Below are 10710 nucleotides of genomic sequence, written 5' to 3' on the forward strand. Positions count from 1 at the left end.
CTCTCTCTCTCTCTCTCTCTCTCTCTCTCTCTCTCTCTCTCCCTCTTTCTCTCTCTCTCTCCCCTTTTCTCTTTTTCCCCCTCCCTTCTCACTCTCCCCCTCCCTCTCGATCCCCCTCTCTCTCATTCTCCCTCTTTCTCGCTCCCTCTCTCTTTCTCTCGCCCCCCCTCTCTCTCTCTCTTTCTCCTTCTTCTCACTCCTTCTCTCTCCCCCTCTCTCTCGCGCTCTCTCTCCTTCTCTTTCTCTCGCTCCCCCCGTCTCACTCTCTCTCATTCTCCCTCTCTCTCTCTCGCCCCACCTCTCTCTCTCTCTCGCTCTTTCTCCTTCTTTCTCACTCCCCATCTCTCTCTCGCTCCCTCTCTTTCTCGATCTCTCTCTTTCTCGATCCCTCTCTCTCGCTCCCCATCTCTCTCTCTCTCTCTCTCTCTCTCTCTCTCTCTCTCTCTCTCTCTCTCTCTCAAACTCTTTCTTGCTCCCCCCTCTCTCTCTCTCTCGCTCTCTCTCTCACTCTTTCTCCTTCTTCTCACTCCTCACTTTCTCGCTCCCCCTTTCTCTCTCTCGCTCCCTCGCTCTCTTGCTCCTTCCCTCTCTTGCTCTTTCTCACTTTCTCTCACTCCCTCTCCTTCTCTTGCCCCACCCCCCCTCTCTATCTCTCGCTCCCTCTCTCTCTCGCTCCCTCTCTTTCGCTCTCTTTCTCTCTCTTTCTCGATCTCTCTCTCGTTCCCCGTCTCTCTCACGCTCCCTCTCTCTCTTGCTCCCCCCATCTCTCTCTCTCTCAATCTCTCTCTCACTCTCTCTCGCTCCCCTCTCTCTCTTTCTCTCTCGCTCCCAGCCTCTCTCTCTCTCTCTCTTTCTCTCTCACTACCCCTCTCTCCCTCGCTCCCCCTCTCTCTCTCTTGCTCTTTCTCGCCCCCCTCTCTCTCCCCTCTCTTGCTCTCTCTATTTCTCTCTTGTTCGCACACCCCTTCCCAACTCTTTCTTTTTCTCCCCCTCTCTCTTTCTCTCTCGCTCCCCCTCTCTCTCTCTCACTCCCATCTCTCTCTCACACTCCCACTCTCTTTCTCTCTCGCTCCCCCCTGTGCCCCCTCTCTCACGCTCCCTCTCTCTCTCCCTCAATTTAATTCAATTCGCTTTATTAGCATGATGTAACAATGTACAGTTGAAGTCGGAAGTTTACATACACTTAGGTTGGAGTCATTAAAACTCATTTTCAACCACTCCACACATTTGTTGTTAACAAACTATAGTTTTGGCAAGTCGGTTAGGACATCTACTTTGTGCAAGTCATTTTTCCAAAAATTGTTTACAGACAGATTATTTAACTTATAATTCACTGATATCACAACTCCAGTGGGTCAGAAGTTTACATACACTAAGTTGACTGTGCCTTTTAACAGCTTGGAAAATGCCAGATAATGATGTCATGGCTTTAGAAGCTTTTGATAGGCTAATTGACATCATTTGAGTCAATTGGAGGTGTACCAGTGGATGTATTTCAAGGCCTACCTTCAAACTCAGTGCCTCTTTGCTTGACATCAGGGGAAAATCAAAAGAAATCAGCCAAGACCACAGAAAATATATTGTAGACCTCCACAAGTCTGGTTCATTCTTGGGAGCAATTTCGAAATGCTTGAAGGTACCATGTTCATCTGTACAAACAATAGTATGCAAGTATAAACACCATGGGATCACGCAGCCGTCATACTGCTCAGGAAGGAGACGCGTTCTGTTGTGGAGTATTGGAGTGGCCATCACAAAGCCCTGACCTCAAATCCTAGAACTGAAAAAACGGGCAGAACTGAAAAAACGTGTGCGAGCAAAGAGGCCTACAAACCTGACTCAGTTACACCAGCTCTGTCAGGAGGAATGGGCCAAAATTCACTCGACTTATTGTGGGAAGCTTGTGAAAGGCTACCCGAAGTTAAACTATTTAAAGGCCATGCTACCAAATACTAATTGAGTGTATGTAAACTTCTGACACTGTGAATGGGATGAAAGAAATAAAAGCTGAAATAAATCATTCTCTTTAATATTATTCTGACATTTCACGTTCTTAAAACAAAGTGGTGATCCTAACTGACCTAAGACTTTTTACAGGATTAAATGTCAGGAATAGTGAAAAACTGAGTTTAAATGTATTTGGCTCAGGTGTATGTAAACTTCCGACTTCAACTGTACACATTGCCAAACCATACTTTTGAGATTAAGTGATACATTTACAATGTTCATATAATTAAAATAATATTATTAGAATAATAATAATCAATCATTAACAACAATAGGTAAAGTCCCGCCTTATCTCTGCTCGCTGGTCAACATAGCTGCACCCACCCGTAGCACGCGTTCCTGCAGGTATATCTCACTTGTAAGTGGAAACACTTATCTCCCTCACTAGCTTTAAGCACCAGCTGTCAGAGCAGCTCACAGATCACTGCACCTGTACATAGCCCATCTATAAATAGCCCAAACAACTACCTCTTACCCCTACTGTATTTATTTAGCTCCTTTGCACCCCAGTATTTCTACTTTGCACACTCATCTACTGTCAAATCTACCATTCCAGTGTTTTAATTGCTATATTGTATTTACTTCGCCACCATGGCCTATTTATTACCTTTACCTCCCTTATCTCACCTCATTTGCTCACATTGTATATAGACTTATTTTTCTACTGTATTATTGACTGTATGTTTGTTTTACTCCATGTGTAACTCTGTGTTGTTATATGTGTGGAACTGCTATGCTTTATCTTGACCAGGTCGCAGTTGTAAATGAGAACTTGTTCTCAACTAGTCTACCTGGTTAAATAAAGGTGAAATACATCTAAATAAATAAAATAATCAAGGGTACAAATAACCATACAATGGACAATAACAATAACAGAGAGGACATGTGCATGTTGGTTGGTCTGTCAGACACTGTCCCTCTTCTTATGGCAGGCAGCAATGTAGTGGCATAGAGGGCATGTGCATGTTGGTTGGTCTGTCAGACACTGTCCCTCTTCTTATGGCAGGCAGCAATGTAGTGGCATAGAGGGCATGTGCATGTTGGTTGGTCTGTCAGACACTGTCCCTCTTCTTATGGCAGGCAGCAATGTAGTGGCATAGAGGGCATGTGCATGTTGGTTGGTCTGTCAGACACTGTCCCTCTTCTTATGGCAGGCAGCAATGTAGTGGCATAGAGGGCATGTGCATGTTGGTTGGTCTGTCAGACACTGTCCCTCTTCTTATGGCAGGCAGCAATGTAGTGGCATAGAGGGCATGTGCATGTTGGTTGGTCTGTCAGACACTGTCCCTCTTCTTATGGCAGGCAGCAATGTAGTGGCATAGAGGGCATGTGCATGTTGGTTGGTCTGTCAGACACTGTCCCTCTTCTTATGGCAGGCAGCAATGTAGTGGCATAGAGGGCATGTGCATGTTGGTTGGTCTGTCAGACACTGTCCCTCTTCTTATGGCAGGCAGCAATGTAGTGGCATAGAGGGCATGTGCAGGTTGGTTGGTCTGTCAGACACTGTCCCTCTTCTTATGGCAGGCAGCAATGTAGTGGCATAGAGGGCATGTGCATGTTGGTTGGTCTGTCAGACACTGTCCCTCTTCTTATGGCAGGCAGCAATGTAGTGGCATAGAGGGCATGTGCATGTTGGTTGGTCTGTCAGACACTGTCCCTCTTCTTATGGCAGGCAGCAATGTAGTGGCATAGAGGGCATGTGCATGTTGGTTGGTCTGTCAGACACTGTCCCTCTTCTTATGGCAGGCAGCAATGTAGTGGCATAGAGGGCATGTGCATGTTGGTTGGTCTGTCAGACACTGTCCCTCTTCTTATGGCAGGCAGCAATGTAGTGGCATAGAGGGCATGTGCATGTTGGTTGGTCTGTCAGACACTGTCCCTCTTCTTATGGCAGGCAGCAATGTAGTGGCATAGAGGGCATGTGCATGTTGGTTGGTCTGTCAGACACTGTCCCTCTTCTTATGGCAGGCAGCAATGTAGTGGCATAGAGGGCATGTGCAGGTTGGTTGGTCTGTCAGACACTGTCCCTCTTCTTATGGCAGGCAGCAATGTAGTGGCATAGAGGGCATGTGCATGTTGGTTGGTCTGTCAGACACTGTCCCTCTTCTTATGGCAGGCAGCAATGTAGTGGCATAGAGGGCATGTGCATGTTGGTTGGTCTGTCAGACACTGTCCCTCTTCTTATGGCAGGCAGCAATGTAGTGGCATAGAGGGCATGTGCATGTTGGTTGGTCTGTCAGACACTGTCCCTCTTCTTATGGCAGGCAGCAATGTAGTGGCATAGAGGGCATGTGCATGTTGGTTGGTCTGTCAGACACTGTCCCTCTTCTTATGGCAGGCAGCAATGTAGTGGCATAGAGGGCATGTGCATGTTGGTTGGTCTGTCAGACACTGTCCCTCTTCTTATGGCAGGCAGCAATGTAGTGGCATAGAGGGCATGTGCATGTTGGTTGGTCTGTCAGACACTGTCCCTCTTCTTATGGCAGGCAGCAATGTAGTGGCATAGAGGGCATGTGCAGGTTGGTTGGTCTGTCAGACACTGTCCCTCTTCTTATGGCAGGCAGCAATGTAGTGGCATAGAGGGCATGTGCATGTTGGTTGGTCTGTCAGACACTGTCCCTCTTCTTATGGCAGGCAGCAATGTAGTGGCATAGAGGGCATGTGCATGTTGGTTGGTCTGTCAGACACTGTCCCTCTTCTTATGGCAGGCAGCAATGTAGTGGCATAGAGGGCATGTTGGTTGGTCTGTCAGACACTGTCCCTCTTCTTATGGCAGGCAGCAATGTAGTGCGTTGCCAACCCACAGCTCTCTGCATCCTCCGCCAACAGGAAGAGTAGCCTATTCTCATCAGAGAGGTCTTTGAAAATGATTTTTTACATTTTGTCAGGAAATGCAGCTCTGTCTCTGTGTCTGCTGTGGTGCAGTGGTTGCACAGCCATTCCTCTACAGGGAGCTGTGTTTTCCTGTTTCCCCTTCTCAATGCCAAGGCTGTGCTCACTGAGCTTGTACACTGAGCCTGTTTTTCTAAGGTTTTGATCAGTAACTATAGTAAAATAGTAAACCATATTGTACTGTCAATTTAGGGCCAGATTGCACTGCATTTTTCTTTGTGCTTGTGCTTGTGTTTCCAAATAAGTAATGTAGTTTTGTTTTGACTGTGATGTATAAACATCATGGGACCACACAGCCATCATACCACTCAGGAAGGAGACGTGTTCTGTCTCCTAGAGATGAACGTACTTTGGTGGGAAAAATCAACCTTGTGAAGATACTGGAGGAAATAGGTACAAAAGTATCTATATTCACAGTAAAACAAGTCCGACATCGACATAACCTGAAAGGCCACTCAGCAAGGAAGAAGCCACTGCTCCAAAATCACCATAAAAAAAGCCAGACTACGCATAACTGCACATAGGCACAAAGATCGTACTTTTTGGAGAAATGTCCTCTGGTCTGATGAAACAATAATAGAACTGTTTGGCCATAATGGCCATCATTATGTTTGGAGGAAAAAGGGGGAGGCTAGCAAGCCGAAAAACACCATCCCAACCGTGAAGCACGGGGGTGGCAGCATCATGTTGTGGGGGTGCTTTGCTGCAAGAGGGACTGGTGCACTTCACAAAATAGATGGCATCATGAGGAAAGAAAAATTATGTGGATATATCTCAAGACATCTGTCAGGAAGTTAAAGTTAAAGCTCGCAAATGGTCTTCCAAATGGACAATGACCCCAAGCATACTTCCAAAGTTGTGGCAAAATGGCTTACAACTAACAGCAGTGAAGGAGGAGGGAGAGGAACACATGGCACAGTTAACAGTAGTGAAGGAGGGAGAGGAACACATGTTACAACTAACAGCAGTGAAGGAGGAGGAGGGAGAGGACAACAAAGTCAAGGTATTGGAGTGGCCATCACAAAGCCCTGACCTCAATCCTATAGAAAATCTGTGGACAGAACTGAAGAAGCGAAGCGCGTGCGAGCAAGGAGGCCTACAAACCTGACTCAGTTACACCAGCTCTGTCAGGAGGAATGTGTCATGTATTGTCATGTTATGTCTTGTTCCTGTTCTTTCTCTTCACTTCGTTTCCCCCTGCTGGTCGTATTAGGTTACCTTCTCTCCCTTTCCTTCCCCCAGCTGTTCCTCATCTCCTCTAACTACCTCGTTTACTCTCTCCCACCTGTTCCCTTTTTTCCCTCTGATTAGGTCTCTATTTCTCTCTCTGTTTCTGCTTCTGTCTTTGTCAGATTCTCGTTTGCTTCACCCTTGTCCCGTCCTGTCGTAATCTGCCTCTTCATCAGATGCTACGTGTGATCAGGTACCTCTGTCCTCTACAACCCGCGCCTACCCGGAGAGACCAGCAGTCAGTTGCCGCTAACCCTGCTATTCTCCTCTGCTGCTAGAAGGGGACTCTCCTGTAAAGATCAGAGGACTTTATGATTTATTTGTCGCCCTCTTTGCGGGTTATCTATTTTGTCAACCGATACATCTGAAGAGGATTTATGTCTTCCCTGTGTTTGGACATTAAAAGACTCTGTTTCTGTTAAACCGCTTTTGGGTCCTCACTCACCTGCATAACAGAATGGGCCAAAATTCACCCAACTTATTGTGGGAAGCTTGTGGAAGGCTACCCAAAATGTTTGACCCAAGTTAAACAATTTAAAGGCAATTCTACCAAATACTAATTGAGTGTATGTAAACTTCTGACCCACTGGAAATGTGATGAAAGAAATAAAAGCTGATATAAATCATTCTCTCTACTATTATTCTGACATTTCACATTCTTAAAATAAAGTGGTGAGCCTAACTGATCTAAGACAGGGTATTTTTATTAGGATTAAATGTCAGGAATGGTGAAGAACTGAGTTTAAATGTATGTAAACTTCTGACTTCAACTGTATATATACAGTTTATATTAATATATATATTTTTCTCCCCAGAACATTAACCGTGTGTTGGTAGATACGTGTGTAGGTAGATGTGGAACGGTAGATACAAATGATTTGTTGCAATTTGGAGAGACGTGTGGTTTTCTCACCTAGCTCAAGTTGGGGGGGGGGGGGGGGGGGGGCTATTAGACAATTCTTTAGTAAAGGTTGAATAGTCTATTGTTCAGCTAATAGCCCATCCTTGAAACGCTGTTAGCAGAATTCACAGCCTGCTATGCTAGTGAAAAACGAAGAATAATAATTTATCCCCTTTCCACGTGTTAAAAAATCCAATTGATAAAGTGTTTTCAGCCACAATCGGCCCCAACCCCAATTAATACATTTGGGCACAGTCGATAGCGTGTTGGACTTCGGGCTAGAATGTTGAGGGTTTGAAACCTGCTCCCTGCTTGTTTCATTTCATTATAATGCCTGTCTCAGAGAAAATAGCCTGGATTGTTACTCCCATCTCGTTCCTCGCCCTCTTCCACGCATCATTCTCCACCCTGGGTGCCTCGCTTTTGGGCGTGCTGGTAAGATATGGCAGCGCCTTCGGTTGTGCGTTTAGAATTCAGCATAGCAAGTTTGTATGAAGGTCTGGTTATTCACAGGCAAATAGTATTGTGCTCTAAACCACTCTGATGACAAACAAACTTTTCTGTCCTAATTTTCAATCATCTACATGGCTGGGAGAACCTCCTCTGATTAATGCAGATGAGGGGAGTTAGATATGCATAGGAAGTGTAGTGGACTGTTTTTTTCTGTATATATGAATTACAAATCAACCTTTACTTAAATCACATTGTCTATTGCATAGTTACAATGTGTAATCATTGATGGAGTGGTAAACACTGTTGAAGTGTATATCTGTAATACATACATGCAGACACAGCATCATTCAAAGAATGGAGTTTAGTACACCTGGTATTGGATATGACTGAAAATAAACTTGCTAAATAGAGATTTTTCGTAACCTAACTTTATGACAAAATAATATGCACAATCGTTGGTCTCTACATTAACTAACATATTCCTTTCAATTTTTTGCTTGACTCGTTCTAACGTTATCATTACTTATATTTGTTTCCACCGTAATGTTTTTGTCAGACATCTTTGCTGAAGAAAGTCACCAGCGACGGGTGGCATAAAGTCAAATTCGTCATTGGAACCACTCGATATGATTGGTCATATAAAAACCTTGAGATCCAAATGCATAATGAGTGTTCTAACTCCCCCCTGCGGTGGTCTGGAGCAATGAAGCCGTGACGCTGGGTATCTCTAAGTCATGTGGCTTAAGCTCACAACTTTTAAAGAAGGAACCACTAGGCCCTCACCAGCATGAAAACTCAATTCAGAAACAGACTGTGTGTGGAAAATGATTTAAGACTGAGATTCTCTCCAATACAAGCCAACATTGCAGAGTTATGTGCATCCTTTCAAGCACACCCTTCTCATTAACCTGTGGTGAGTTATTCACCATTTTCAATGAACAAATAAGGTTTTATATCTAAGATGGTTAAATAAAGAGCAAAAAAATGGATTATTATTATTATATTATTATTTGTGCCCTGGTCCTATAAGAGCTCTTTGTCACTTCCCATGAGTCAGGTTGTGACAAAAACTCACACTCATTCTTATGTTTAATAAATGTATGGTGTGTGTGTGTGGCAGGCTTACAATGATGTCAAAAACAACATTTGAGAGTACGCTGACCCTGGTGCTAAAGCGGTTGAATGTTTGGGAGGTACGGGACTATAAAAAGTTTGGGAACCACTGCTCTAGGACAACAGTGTCTAGATGGAATGTTTATTTGTGGTCCTGTCAAATGGACCTTTTTTGGAACACCATTATTTTTGTCTACCTGAGATTTACCGTCAGGGCCCAGGTCTGACAGAATCTGTGCTGAAGATCTAGGTGCTGCTGTAGGCCCTCCTTGGTTGGGGACAGACGCACCAGATCATCAGCAAACAGTAGACATTTGATTTCAGATTCTAGTAGGGTGAGGCCAGATGCTGCAGATTGTTCTTGTGCCCTCGCCAATTCGTTGATATGTATGTTGAAGAGGGTGGGGCTTAAGCTGCATCCCTGTCTCACCCCATGGCCTTGTGGAAAGAATTCTATGTGTTTAAAAAAAAAGAAATGTTTTTTGCCCATTTTAATCGTACACTTGTTGTTTGTGTACATGCAGTTTATAATGTTATGTTTTCCCCCAACACAACTTTACATCAATTTGAACAGCAGACCCTCATGCCAAATTGAGTCAAAAGCTTTTTTGACGTCAACAAAGCATGAGAAGACTTTGCCTTTGTTTTGGTTTGTTTGTCAATTAGGGTGTACAGGGTGAATACATGGTCTGCCATACGGTAATTTGGTAAAAAGCCAATTTGACATTTGCTCTATACATTGCTTTCACTGAGGAAATGTACGAGTCTGCTGTTAATGATAATGCAGAGGATTTCCCCAAGGTTGCTGATGACGCATATCCTACGGTAGTTATTGGTCAAACTTGTCTCCACTTTTATGGATTGGGGTGATCAGTCCTTGGTTCCAAATGTTGGGGAAGATGCTAGAGCTGAGGATGATGTTAAAGAGTTTAAGTATAGCCAATTGGAATTTGTGGTCTGTATATTTTATCAGTTTATGTAGGATACCATCAATACCACAGGCCTTTTTGGGTTGGAGGGTTTGTATTTTGTCCTGTAATTCATTCAATGTAATTGGAGAATCCAGTGGGTTCTAGTAGTCTTTAATAGCTGATTCTAAGATTTGTACTTGATCATGTACATGTTTTTGCTGTTTGTGCTTTGTTATAGAGCCAAAAGATTGGGGAAATGGTTTATCCACAAATCTACGTTTTGGATAGTTAACTCTTTGTGTTGTTGTTTGTTTAGTGTGCTCCAGTTTTCCCAGAAGTGGTTAGATTCTATGCATTCTTAAATTACAATGAGATGATTTCTGACATGCTGTTCCTTATTTTTCTGTAGTGTATTTCTGTTTTGTTTTAGTGATTCACCATAGTGAAGGCATAGTCACAGGTTTTCTGGGTCTCTATGTTTTCGATTGGATAGGTTTCTCAAATTCTGTCTTAGGTTTTTACATTCTTCATCAAACCATTTGTCATTGTTGTTAATGTTCTTAGGTTATCTGCTTGACATTTTTAGATTTAGGGAAGCTGAAGGGTCAAATATACTGTTTACACCTTCACTATTACAGTGACATTTTCTGTCCAGGAAGTTGTGTAAAGGGGATTGAATTTGTTGTTGCCTCATTGTTTTTGGTAGGTTTCTACACTACGTTCCTTCCATCTATAGCATTTCTTAATATTGTGCAGTTCCTTTGGCTTTGATGTCTCTGTTCAGGTAGACTGTGATTTTGCTGTGATCTGATAGGGGTGTTAGCGTTATGAACGCTCTGAGACACGCTGGGTTTGAGGTCAGTGATAAAGTAATCTACTGTACTAGTGCCAAGGGAAGTACTGTAGTTGTACCTACCATAGGAGTCTCCTCGAAGCCTACCATTGATTATGTACAGACCCAGTGTGCGACAGAGCTGCAGGAGTTGTGACCCATTTTTGTTGGTTGTTTTGTCATAGTTGTGTCTATAGGGGCATATTTGGGAGGGAAAATTGTCACCTCCAGGTAGGTGTTTGTCCCCCTGTCAGGTTGCTGTCTAGTTCTGGCATTTAGGTCGCCAAAGACTAGTACATGTCCCTGGGCCTGGAAATGGTTAATCTCCCCCTCTAGGATGGGGAATCTGTCATCGTTAAAGTATGGGGATT

This window comes from Oncorhynchus nerka, linkage group LG4 (genome assembly GCF_034236695.1).
Source record: "Oncorhynchus nerka isolate Pitt River linkage group LG4, Oner_Uvic_2.0, whole genome shotgun sequence".
Taxonomy (NCBI): Eukaryota; Metazoa; Chordata; class Actinopteri; order Salmoniformes; family Salmonidae; genus Oncorhynchus; species Oncorhynchus nerka.